This window comes from Taudactylus pleione, unplaced genomic scaffold, assembly GCF_031769625.1.
Source record: "Taudactylus pleione unplaced genomic scaffold, aTauple2 ptg001184l, whole genome shotgun sequence".
Classification (NCBI taxonomy): domain Eukaryota; kingdom Metazoa; phylum Chordata; class Amphibia; order Anura; family Myobatrachidae; genus Taudactylus; species Taudactylus pleione.
In genome coordinates this window covers 565,001-573,130 of record NW_028285585.1, presented here as the reverse complement: position 1 = coordinate 573,130, position 8,130 = coordinate 565,001, and the positions used below count along the sequence as shown (strand labels likewise).

Genomic DNA, 8,130 nt, shown 5'->3' with positions numbered 1-8,130 from the left:
GTGGTGGGCCTGGTTAGTACTTGGATGGGAGACCACCTAGGAATCCCAGCTGCTGTAGGTAATTTTATACTGCCATAACAGTCTTTTCTATTACATTTTACATTTAATTTTTTCAACTTATCAATGAATTTACATGAGTTAAGAAGTAATAGAGGTCTTAAGTTAATGCTTTTGAGCACCTACAGCCAAACCACACTGGACATGCCCAATCTCGTTTGATCTTGGAAGCTATGCAGTGTTGGGCCTGGTTAGTACTTGGATGGGAGACCTCCTGGGAAAACCAGGTGCTGTAGGTAATTTTATATAGTCATAACATTCTTTTCTATTACATTTTACATTTCATTTTTCAACTTATCATTGAATTTACTTGAGTTAAGAAGTAAAAGAGATATAAAGTTTATTTTTTTTGAGCACCTACAGCCAAACCATACTGGACATGCCCAATCTCGTCTGATCTTGGAAGCTATGCAGTGGTGGGCCTGGTTAGTACTTGGATGGGAGACCACCTAGGAATCCCAGGTGCTGTAGGTAAATTTATACTGCCATAACAGTCTATTCTACTACTTTTTACATTTAATTTTTTCAACTTATCAATGAATTTACTTGAGTTAAGAAGCAATAGAGGTCTAAAGTTAATGCTTTTGAGCACCTACAGCCAAACCACACTGGACATGCCCAATCTCGTCTGATCTTGGAAGCTATGCAGTGTTGGGCCTGGTTAGTACTTGGACGGGAGACCACCTGGGAATACCAGGTGCTGTAGGTAATTTTATATAGCCATAACATTCTTTTCTATTACATTTTACATTACATTTTTTCAACTTATCAATGAATTTACTTGAGTTAAGAAGTAAAAGAGGTCTAAAGTTATTGTTTTTGAGCACCTACTGCCAAACCACACTGGACATGCCCAATCTTGTTTGATCTTGGAAGCTATGCAGTGTTGGGCCTGATTAGTACTTGGATGGGAGACCACCTGGGAATACCTGGTGCTGTAGGTAATTTTATACTGCCATAACATTCTTTTCTATTACATTTTACATTTAATTTTTTCAACTTATCAATGAATTTACTTGAGTTAAGAAGTAATTGAGGTCTAAAGTTAAAGGTTTTGGGCACCTACAGCCAAACCACACTGGACATGCCCAATATCATCTGATCTTGGAAACTATGCAGTGTTGGGCTTGGTTAGTACTTGGATGGGAGACCACCTGGGAATGCCAGGTGCTGTAGGTAATTTTATACTGCCATAACATTCTTTTCTATTAAATTTTACATTTAATTTTTTCAACTTATCAATGAATTTACTTGAGTTAAGAAGTAATAGAGGTCTAAAGTTAATGGTTTTGGGCACCTACAGCCAAACCACACTGGACATGCCCAATCTCGTCTGATCTTGGAAGCTATGCAGTGTTGGGCCTGGTTAGTACTTGGATGGGAGACCACCTGGGAATACCAGGAGCTGTAGATAATTTTATACTGCCAAAACATTCTTTTCTATTACATTTTACATTTCATTTTTCAACTTATCATTGAATTTACTTGAGTTAAGAAGTAAAAGAGGTCTAAAGTTAATGTTTTTGAGCACCTACAGCCAAACCACACTGGACGTGCCCAATCTCGTCTGATCTTGGAAGCTATGCAGTGTTGGGCCTGGTTAGTACTTGGATGGGAGACCACCTAGGAATCCCAGGTGCAGTAGGTAATTTTATACTGCCATAACAGTCTATTCTATTACATTTTACATTTAATTTTTTCAACTTATCAATGAATTTACTTGAGTTAAGAAGTAATCGATGTCTAAAGTTAATGGTTTTGGGCACCTACAGCCAAACCACACTGGACATGCCCAATCTTGTCTGATCTTGGAAGCTATGCAGTGTTGAGCCTGGTTAGTACTTGGATGGGAGACCACCTGGAAATACCAGGTGCTGTAGGTAATTTTATGCAGCCATAACATTCTTTTCTATTACATTTTACATTTAATTTTTTCAACTTATCAATGAATTTACTTGAGTTAAGAAGTAATAGAGGTCTAAAGTTAATGTTTTTGAGCACCTACAGCCAAACCACACTGGACATGCCCAATCTCGTCTGATCTTGGAAGCTATGCGGTGTTGGGCCTGGTTACTACTTGGGTGGGAGACCACCTTGGAATACCAGGTGCTGTAGGTCATTTTATACAGCCAAAACATTCTTTTCTATTACATTTTACATTTAATTTTTTCAACTTATCAATGAATTTACTTGAGTTAAGAAGTAATAGAGGTCTAAAATTAATGGTTTTGGGCAGCTACAGCCAAAGCACACTGGACATGCCCAGTATCGTCTGATCTTGGAAGCTATGCAGTGTTGGGCCTGGTTAGTACTTGGATGGGAGACCACCTAGGAATCCCAGGTGCTGTAGGTAATTTTATACTGCCATAACAGTCTATTCTATTACATTTTACATTTAATTTTTTCAACTTATCAATGAATTTACTTGAGTTAAGAAGTAATAGAGGTCAAAAGTTAATGCTTTTGAGAACCTACAGCCAAACCACACTGGACATGCCCAATCTCGTTTGATCTTGGAAGCTATACAGTGTTGGGCCTGGTAAGTACTTGGATGGGATACCCCCTGGGAATACCAGGTGCAGTAGGTAATTTTATACTGCCATAACATTCTTTTCTATTACATTTTACATTTAATTTTTTCAACTTATCAATGAATTTACTTGAGTTAAGAAGTAATAGAGGTCTAAAGTTAATGTTTTTGAGCACCTACAGCCAAACCACACTGGACATACCCAATCTCGTCTGATCTTGGAAGCTATGCCGTGTTGGGCCTGGTTACTACTTGGGTGGGAGACCACCTGGGAATACCAGGTGCTGTAGGTAATTTTATACAGCCAAAACATTCTTTTCTATTACAATTTACATTTAATTTTTTCAACTTATCAATGAATTTACTTGAGTTAAGAAGTAAAAGAGGTCTAAAGTTAATGTTTTTGAGCACCTACAGCCAAAGCACACTGGACATGCCCAATCTCGTCTGTTCTTGGAAGCTATGCAGTGGTGGGCCTGGTTAGTACTTGGATGGGAGACCACCTAGGAATCCCAGGTGCTGTATGTAATTTTATACTGCCATAACAGTCTTTTCTATTACATTTTACATTTAATTTTTTCAACTTATCAATGAATTTACATGAGTAAAGAAAAAATAGAGGTCTTAAGTTAATGCTTTTGAGCACCTACAGCCAAACCACACTGGACATGCCCAATCTCGTTTGATCTTGGAAGCTATGCAGTGTTGGGCCTGGTTAGTACTTGGATGGGAGACCTCCTGGGAATACCAGGTGCTGTAGGTAATTTTATATAGTCATAACATTCTTTTCTATTACATTTTACATTTCATTTTTCAACTTATCATTGAATTTACTTGAGTTAAGAAGTAAAAGAGGTATAAAGTTAATGTTTTTGAGCACCTACAGCCAAACCATACTGGACATGCCCAATCTCGTCTGATCTTGGAAGCTATGCAGTGGTGGGCCTGGTTAGTACTTGGATGGGAGACCACCTAGGAATCCCAGGTGCTGTAGGTAATTTTATACTGCCATAACAGTCTATTCTACTACATTTTACATTTAATTTTTTCAACTTATCAATGAATATACTTGAGTTAAGAAGTAATAGATGTCTAAAGTTAATGCTTTTGAGCACCTACAGCCAAACCACACTGGACATGCCCAATCTCGTCTGATCTTGGAAGCTATGCAGTGTTGGGCCTGGTTAGTACTTGGATGGGAGACCACCTGGGAATACCAGGTGCTGTAGGTAATTTTATATAGCCATAACATTATTTTCTATTACATTTTACATTACATTTTTTCAACTTATCAATGAATTTACTTGAGTTAAGAAGTAAAAGAGGTCTAAAGTTAATGTTTTTGAGCACCTACAGTCAAACCACACTGGACATGCCCAATCTCGTCTGATCTTGGAAGCTATGCAGTGTTGGGCCTGGTTAGTACTTGGATGGGAGACCACCTGGGAATACCAGGTGCTGTAGGTAATTTTATACTGCCATAATATTCTTTTCTATTACATTTTACATTTAATTTTTTCAACTTATCAATGAATTTACTTGAGTTAAGAAGTAATAGAGGTCTAAATTTAATGCTTTTGAGCACCTACAGCCAAACCACACTGGACATGCCCAATCTCGTCTGATCTTGTAAGCTTTGCTGTGTTGGGCCTGGTTTGTACTTGGATGGGAGACCACCTGAGAATACCAGTTGCTGTAGGAAATTTTATACAGCCAAAACATTCTTTTCTATTACATTTTACATTTAATTTTTTCAACTTATCAATGAATTTACTTGAGTTAAGAAGTAAAAGAGGTCTAAAGTTAATGTTTTTGAGCACCTACTGCCAAACCACACTGGACATGCCCAATCTTGTTTGATCTTGGAAGCGATGCAGTGTTGGGCCTGATTAGTACTTGGATGGGAGACCTCCTGGGAATACCAGGTGCTGTAGGTAATTTTATACTGCCATAACAGTCTATTCTATTACATTTTACATTTAATTTTTTCAACTTATCAATGAATTTACTTGAGTTAAGAAGTAATAGAGGTCAAAAGTTAATGCTTTTGAGCACCTACAGCCAAACCACACTGGACATGCCCAATCTCGTTTGATCTTGGAAGCTATGCAGTGTTGGGCCTGTTTAATACTTGGACGGGAGACCACCTGGGAATACCAGGTGCTGTAGGTAATTTTATACTGCCATAACATTCTTTTCTATTACATTTTACATTTAATTTTTTAAACTTATCAATGAATTTACTTGAGTTAAGAAGTAATTGAGGTCTAAAGTTAAAGGTTTTGGGCACCTACAGCAAAACCACACTGGACATGCCCAATCTCGTTTGATCTTGGAAGCTATGCAGTGTTGGGCCTGGTTAGTACTTGGACGGGAGACCTCCTGGGAATACCAGGTGCTGTAGGTAATTTTATATAGTCATAACATTCTTTTCTATTACACTTTACATTTCATTTTTCAACTTATCAATGAATTTACTTGAGTTAAGAAGTAATAGAGGTCTAAAGTTAATGTTTTTGAGCACCTACAGCCAAACCACACTGGACATACCCAATCTCGTCTGATCTTGGAAGCTATGCCGTGTTGGGCCTGGTTACTACTTGGGTGGGAGACCACCTGGGAATACCAGGTGCTGTAGGTAATTTTATACAGCCAAAACATTCTTTTCTATTACAATTTACATTTAATTTTTTCAACTTATCAATGAATTTACTTGAGTTAAGAAGTAAAAGAGGTCTAAAGTTAATGTTTTTGAGCACCTACAGCCAAAGCACACTGGACATGCCCAATCTCGTCTGTTCTTGGAAGCTATGCAGTGGTGGGCCTGGTTAGTACTTGGATGGGAGACCACCTAGGAATCCCAGGTGCTGTATGTAATTTTATACTGCCATAACAGTCTTTTCTATTACATTTTACATTTAATTTTTTCAACTTATCAATGAATTTACATGAGTAAAGAAAAAATAGAGGTCTTAAGTTAATGCTTTTGAGCACCTACAGCCAAACCACACTGGACATGCCCAATCTCGTTTGATCTTGGAAGCTATGCAGTGTTGGGCCTGGTTAGTACTTGGATGGGAGACCTCCTGGGAATACCAGGTGCTGTAGGTAATTTTATATAGTCATAACATTCTTTTCTATTACATTTTACATTTCATTTTTCAACTTATCATTGAATTTACTTGAGTTAAGAAGTAAAAGAGGTATAAAGTTAATGTTTTTGAGCACCTACAGCCAAACCATACTGGACATGCCCAATCTCGTCTGATCTTGGAAGCTATGCAGTGGTGGGCCTGGTTAGTACTTGGATGGGAGACCACCTAGGAATCCCAGGTGCTGTAGGTAATTTTATACTGCCATAACAGTCTATTCTACTACATTTTACATTTAATTTTTTCAACTTATCAATGAATATACTTGAGTTAAGAAGTAATAGATGTCTAAAGTTAATGCTTTTGAGCACCTACAGCCAAACCACACTGGACATGCCCAATCTCGTCTGATCTTGGAAGCTATGCAGTGTTGGGCCTGGTTAGTACTTGGATGGGAGACCACCTGGGAATACCAGGTGCTGTAGGTAATTTTATATAGCCATAACATTATTTTCTATTACATTTTACATTACATTTTTTCAACTTATCAATGAATTTACTTGAGTTAAGAAGTAAAAGAGGTCTAAAGTTAATGTTTTTGAGCACCTACAGTCAAACCACACTGGACATGCCCAATCTCGTCTGATCTTGGAAGCTATGCAGTGTTGGGCCTGGTTAGTACTTGGATGGGAGACCACCTGGGAATACCAGGTGCTGTAGGTAATTTTATACTGCCATAATATTCTTTTCTATTACATTTTACATTTAATTTTTTCAACTTATCAATGAATTTACTTGAGTTAAGAAGTAATAGAGGTCTAAATTTAATGCTTTTGAGCACCTACAGCCAAACCACACTGGACATGCCCAATCTCGTCTGATCTTGTAAGCTTTGCTGTGTTGGGCCTGGTTTGTACTTGGATGGGAGACCACCTGAGAATACCAGTTGCTGTAGGAAATTTTATACAGCCAAAACATTCTTTTCTATTACATTTTACATTTAATTTTTTCAACTTATCAATGAATTTACTTGAGTTAAGAAGTAAAAGAGGTCTAAAGTTAATGTTTTTGAGCACCTACTGCCAAACCACACTGGACATGCCCAATCTTGTTTGATCTTGGAAGCGATGCAGTGTTGGGCCTGATTAGTACTTGGATGGGAGACCTCCTGGGAATACCAGGTGCTGTAGGTAATTTTATACTGCCATAACAGTCTATTCTATTACATTTTACATTTAATTTTTTCAACTTATCAATGAATTTACTTGAGTTAAGAAGTAATAGAGGTCAAAAGTTAATGCTTTTGAGCACCTACAGCCAAACCACACTGGACATGCCCAATCTCGTTTGATCTTGGAAGCTATGCAGTGTTGGGCCTGTTTAATACTTGGACGGGAGACCACCTGGGAATACCAGGTGCTGTAGGTAATTTTATACTGCCATAACATTCTTTTCTATTACATTTTACATTTAATTTTTTAAACTTATCAATGAATTTACTTGAGTTAAGAAGTAATTGAGGTCTAAAGTTAAAGGTTTTGGGCACCTACAGCAAAACCACACTGGACATGCCCAATCTCGTTTGATCTTGGAAGCTATGCAGTGTTGGGCCTGGTTAGTACTTGGACGGGAGACCTCCTGGGAATACCAGGTGCTGTAGGTAATTTTATATAGTCATAACATTCTTTTCTATTACACTTTACATTTCATTTTTCAACTTATCATTGAATTTACTTGAGTTAAGAAGTAAAAGAGGTATAAAGTTAATGTTTTTGAGCACCTACAGCCAAACCATACTGGACATGCCCAATCTCGTCTGATCTTGGAAGCTATGCAGTGGTGGTCCTGGTTAGTACTTGGATGGGAGACCACCTAGGAATCCCAGGTGCTGTAGGTAATTTTATACTACCATAACAGTCTATTCTACTACATTTTACATTTAATTTTTTCAACTTATCAATGAATTTACTTGAGTTAAGAAGTAATAGAGGTCTAAAGTTAATGCTTTTGAGCACCTACAGCCAAACCACACTGGACATGCCCAATCTCGTCTGATCTTGGAAGCTATGCAGTGTTGGGCCTGGTTAGTACTTGGACGGGAGACCACCTGGGAATACCAGGTGCTGTAGGTAATTTTATATAGCCATAACATTCTTTTCTATTACATTTTACATTACATTTTTTCAATTTATCAATGAATTTACTTGAGTTAAGAAGTAAAAGAGGTCTAAAGTTAATGTTTTTGAGCACCTACAGTCAAACCACACTGGACATGCCCAATCTCGTCTGATCTTGGAAGCTATGCAGTGTTGGGCCTGGTTAGTACTTGGATGGGAGACCACCTGGGAATACCAGGTGCTGTAGGTAATTTTATACTGCCATAACATTCTTTTCTATTACATTTTACATTTAATTTTTTCAACTTATCAATGAATTTACTTGAGTTAAGAA

General features: G+C 37.7%; 8 non-coding genes and 26 pseudogenes across 8 annotated transcripts; all 34 read left to right on the top strand.

The window, feature by feature from the left end:
• The first annotated feature begins 177 nt into the window (after positions 1–177).
• On the top strand, positions 178–296 carry LOC148453312 (5S ribosomal RNA). The gene has a single exon (XR_015875066.1). It is a non-coding gene; the product is annotated as a 5S ribosomal RNA (ribosomal RNA).
• A 116-nt stretch (positions 297–412) lies between these two features.
• Positions 413–531, top strand: LOC148453311 (5S ribosomal RNA; annotated as a pseudogene).
• Positions 532–647: 116 nt separating this feature from the next.
• Positions 648–766, top strand: LOC148453310 (5S ribosomal RNA; annotated as a pseudogene).
• Positions 767–882: 116 nt separating this feature from the next.
• Positions 883–1,001, top strand: LOC148453309 (5S ribosomal RNA; annotated as a pseudogene).
• Positions 1,002–1,117: 116 nt separating this feature from the next.
• Positions 1,118–1,236, top strand: LOC148453308 (5S ribosomal RNA; annotated as a pseudogene).
• Positions 1,237–1,352: 116 nt separating this feature from the next.
• On the top strand, positions 1,353–1,471 carry LOC148453307 (5S ribosomal RNA; annotated as a pseudogene).
• A 115-nt stretch (positions 1,472–1,586) lies between these two features.
• On the top strand, positions 1,587–1,705 carry LOC148453306 (5S ribosomal RNA; annotated as a pseudogene).
• Positions 1,706–1,821: 116 nt separating this feature from the next.
• Positions 1,822–1,940, top strand: LOC148453305 (5S ribosomal RNA; annotated as a pseudogene).
• A 116-nt stretch (positions 1,941–2,056) lies between these two features.
• On the top strand, positions 2,057–2,175 carry LOC148453304 (5S ribosomal RNA; annotated as a pseudogene).
• Positions 2,176–2,291: 116 nt separating this feature from the next.
• LOC148453303 (5S ribosomal RNA) lies at positions 2,292–2,410 on the top strand (annotated as a pseudogene).
• Positions 2,411–2,526: 116 nt separating this feature from the next.
• Positions 2,527–2,645, top strand: LOC148453302 (5S ribosomal RNA; annotated as a pseudogene).
• Positions 2,646–2,761: 116 nt separating this feature from the next.
• On the top strand, positions 2,762–2,880 carry LOC148453301 (5S ribosomal RNA; annotated as a pseudogene).
• A 116-nt stretch (positions 2,881–2,996) lies between these two features.
• Positions 2,997–3,115, top strand: LOC148453300 (5S ribosomal RNA; annotated as a pseudogene).
• A 116-nt stretch (positions 3,116–3,231) lies between these two features.
• On the top strand, positions 3,232–3,350 carry LOC148453299 (5S ribosomal RNA). Its single transcript, XR_015875070.1, has one exon. It is a non-coding gene; the product is annotated as a 5S ribosomal RNA (ribosomal RNA).
• Positions 3,351–3,465: 115 nt separating this feature from the next.
• On the top strand, positions 3,466–3,584 carry LOC148453298 (5S ribosomal RNA; annotated as a pseudogene).
• Positions 3,585–3,700: 116 nt separating this feature from the next.
• On the top strand, positions 3,701–3,819 carry LOC148453297 (5S ribosomal RNA). The gene has a single exon (XR_015875037.1). It is a non-coding gene; the product is annotated as a 5S ribosomal RNA (ribosomal RNA).
• Positions 3,820–3,935: 116 nt separating this feature from the next.
• Positions 3,936–4,054, top strand: LOC148453296 (5S ribosomal RNA). The gene has a single exon (XR_015875093.1). It is a non-coding gene; the product is annotated as a 5S ribosomal RNA (ribosomal RNA).
• Positions 4,055–4,170: 116 nt separating this feature from the next.
• Positions 4,171–4,289, top strand: LOC148453295 (5S ribosomal RNA; annotated as a pseudogene).
• Positions 4,290–4,405: 116 nt separating this feature from the next.
• LOC148453294 (5S ribosomal RNA) lies at positions 4,406–4,524 on the top strand (annotated as a pseudogene).
• A 116-nt stretch (positions 4,525–4,640) lies between these two features.
• LOC148453293 (5S ribosomal RNA) lies at positions 4,641–4,759 on the top strand (annotated as a pseudogene).
• Positions 4,760–4,875: 116 nt separating this feature from the next.
• LOC148453292 (5S ribosomal RNA) lies at positions 4,876–4,994 on the top strand (annotated as a pseudogene).
• Positions 4,995–5,109: 115 nt separating this feature from the next.
• LOC148453291 (5S ribosomal RNA) lies at positions 5,110–5,228 on the top strand (annotated as a pseudogene).
• Positions 5,229–5,344: 116 nt separating this feature from the next.
• LOC148453290 (5S ribosomal RNA) lies at positions 5,345–5,463 on the top strand (annotated as a pseudogene).
• Positions 5,464–5,579: 116 nt separating this feature from the next.
• On the top strand, positions 5,580–5,698 carry LOC148453289 (5S ribosomal RNA). The gene has a single exon (XR_015875069.1). It is a non-coding gene; the product is annotated as a 5S ribosomal RNA (ribosomal RNA).
• A 115-nt stretch (positions 5,699–5,813) lies between these two features.
• Positions 5,814–5,932, top strand: LOC148453288 (5S ribosomal RNA; annotated as a pseudogene).
• A 116-nt stretch (positions 5,933–6,048) lies between these two features.
• On the top strand, positions 6,049–6,167 carry LOC148453287 (5S ribosomal RNA). The gene has a single exon (XR_015875036.1). It is a non-coding gene; the product is annotated as a 5S ribosomal RNA (ribosomal RNA).
• Positions 6,168–6,283: 116 nt separating this feature from the next.
• LOC148453286 (5S ribosomal RNA) lies at positions 6,284–6,402 on the top strand. Its single transcript, XR_015875092.1, has one exon. It is a non-coding gene; the product is annotated as a 5S ribosomal RNA (ribosomal RNA).
• Positions 6,403–6,518: 116 nt separating this feature from the next.
• Positions 6,519–6,637, top strand: LOC148453285 (5S ribosomal RNA; annotated as a pseudogene).
• A 116-nt stretch (positions 6,638–6,753) lies between these two features.
• On the top strand, positions 6,754–6,872 carry LOC148453284 (5S ribosomal RNA; annotated as a pseudogene).
• Positions 6,873–6,988: 116 nt separating this feature from the next.
• Positions 6,989–7,107, top strand: LOC148453283 (5S ribosomal RNA; annotated as a pseudogene).
• Positions 7,108–7,223: 116 nt separating this feature from the next.
• Positions 7,224–7,342, top strand: LOC148453282 (5S ribosomal RNA; annotated as a pseudogene).
• Positions 7,343–7,457: 115 nt separating this feature from the next.
• On the top strand, positions 7,458–7,576 carry LOC148453281 (5S ribosomal RNA; annotated as a pseudogene).
• Positions 7,577–7,692: 116 nt separating this feature from the next.
• LOC148453280 (5S ribosomal RNA) lies at positions 7,693–7,811 on the top strand (annotated as a pseudogene).
• A 116-nt stretch (positions 7,812–7,927) lies between these two features.
• Positions 7,928–8,046, top strand: LOC148453279 (5S ribosomal RNA). Its single transcript, XR_015875091.1, has one exon. It is a non-coding gene; the product is annotated as a 5S ribosomal RNA (ribosomal RNA).
• The last annotated feature ends 84 nt before the right edge of the window (positions 8,047–8,130 follow it).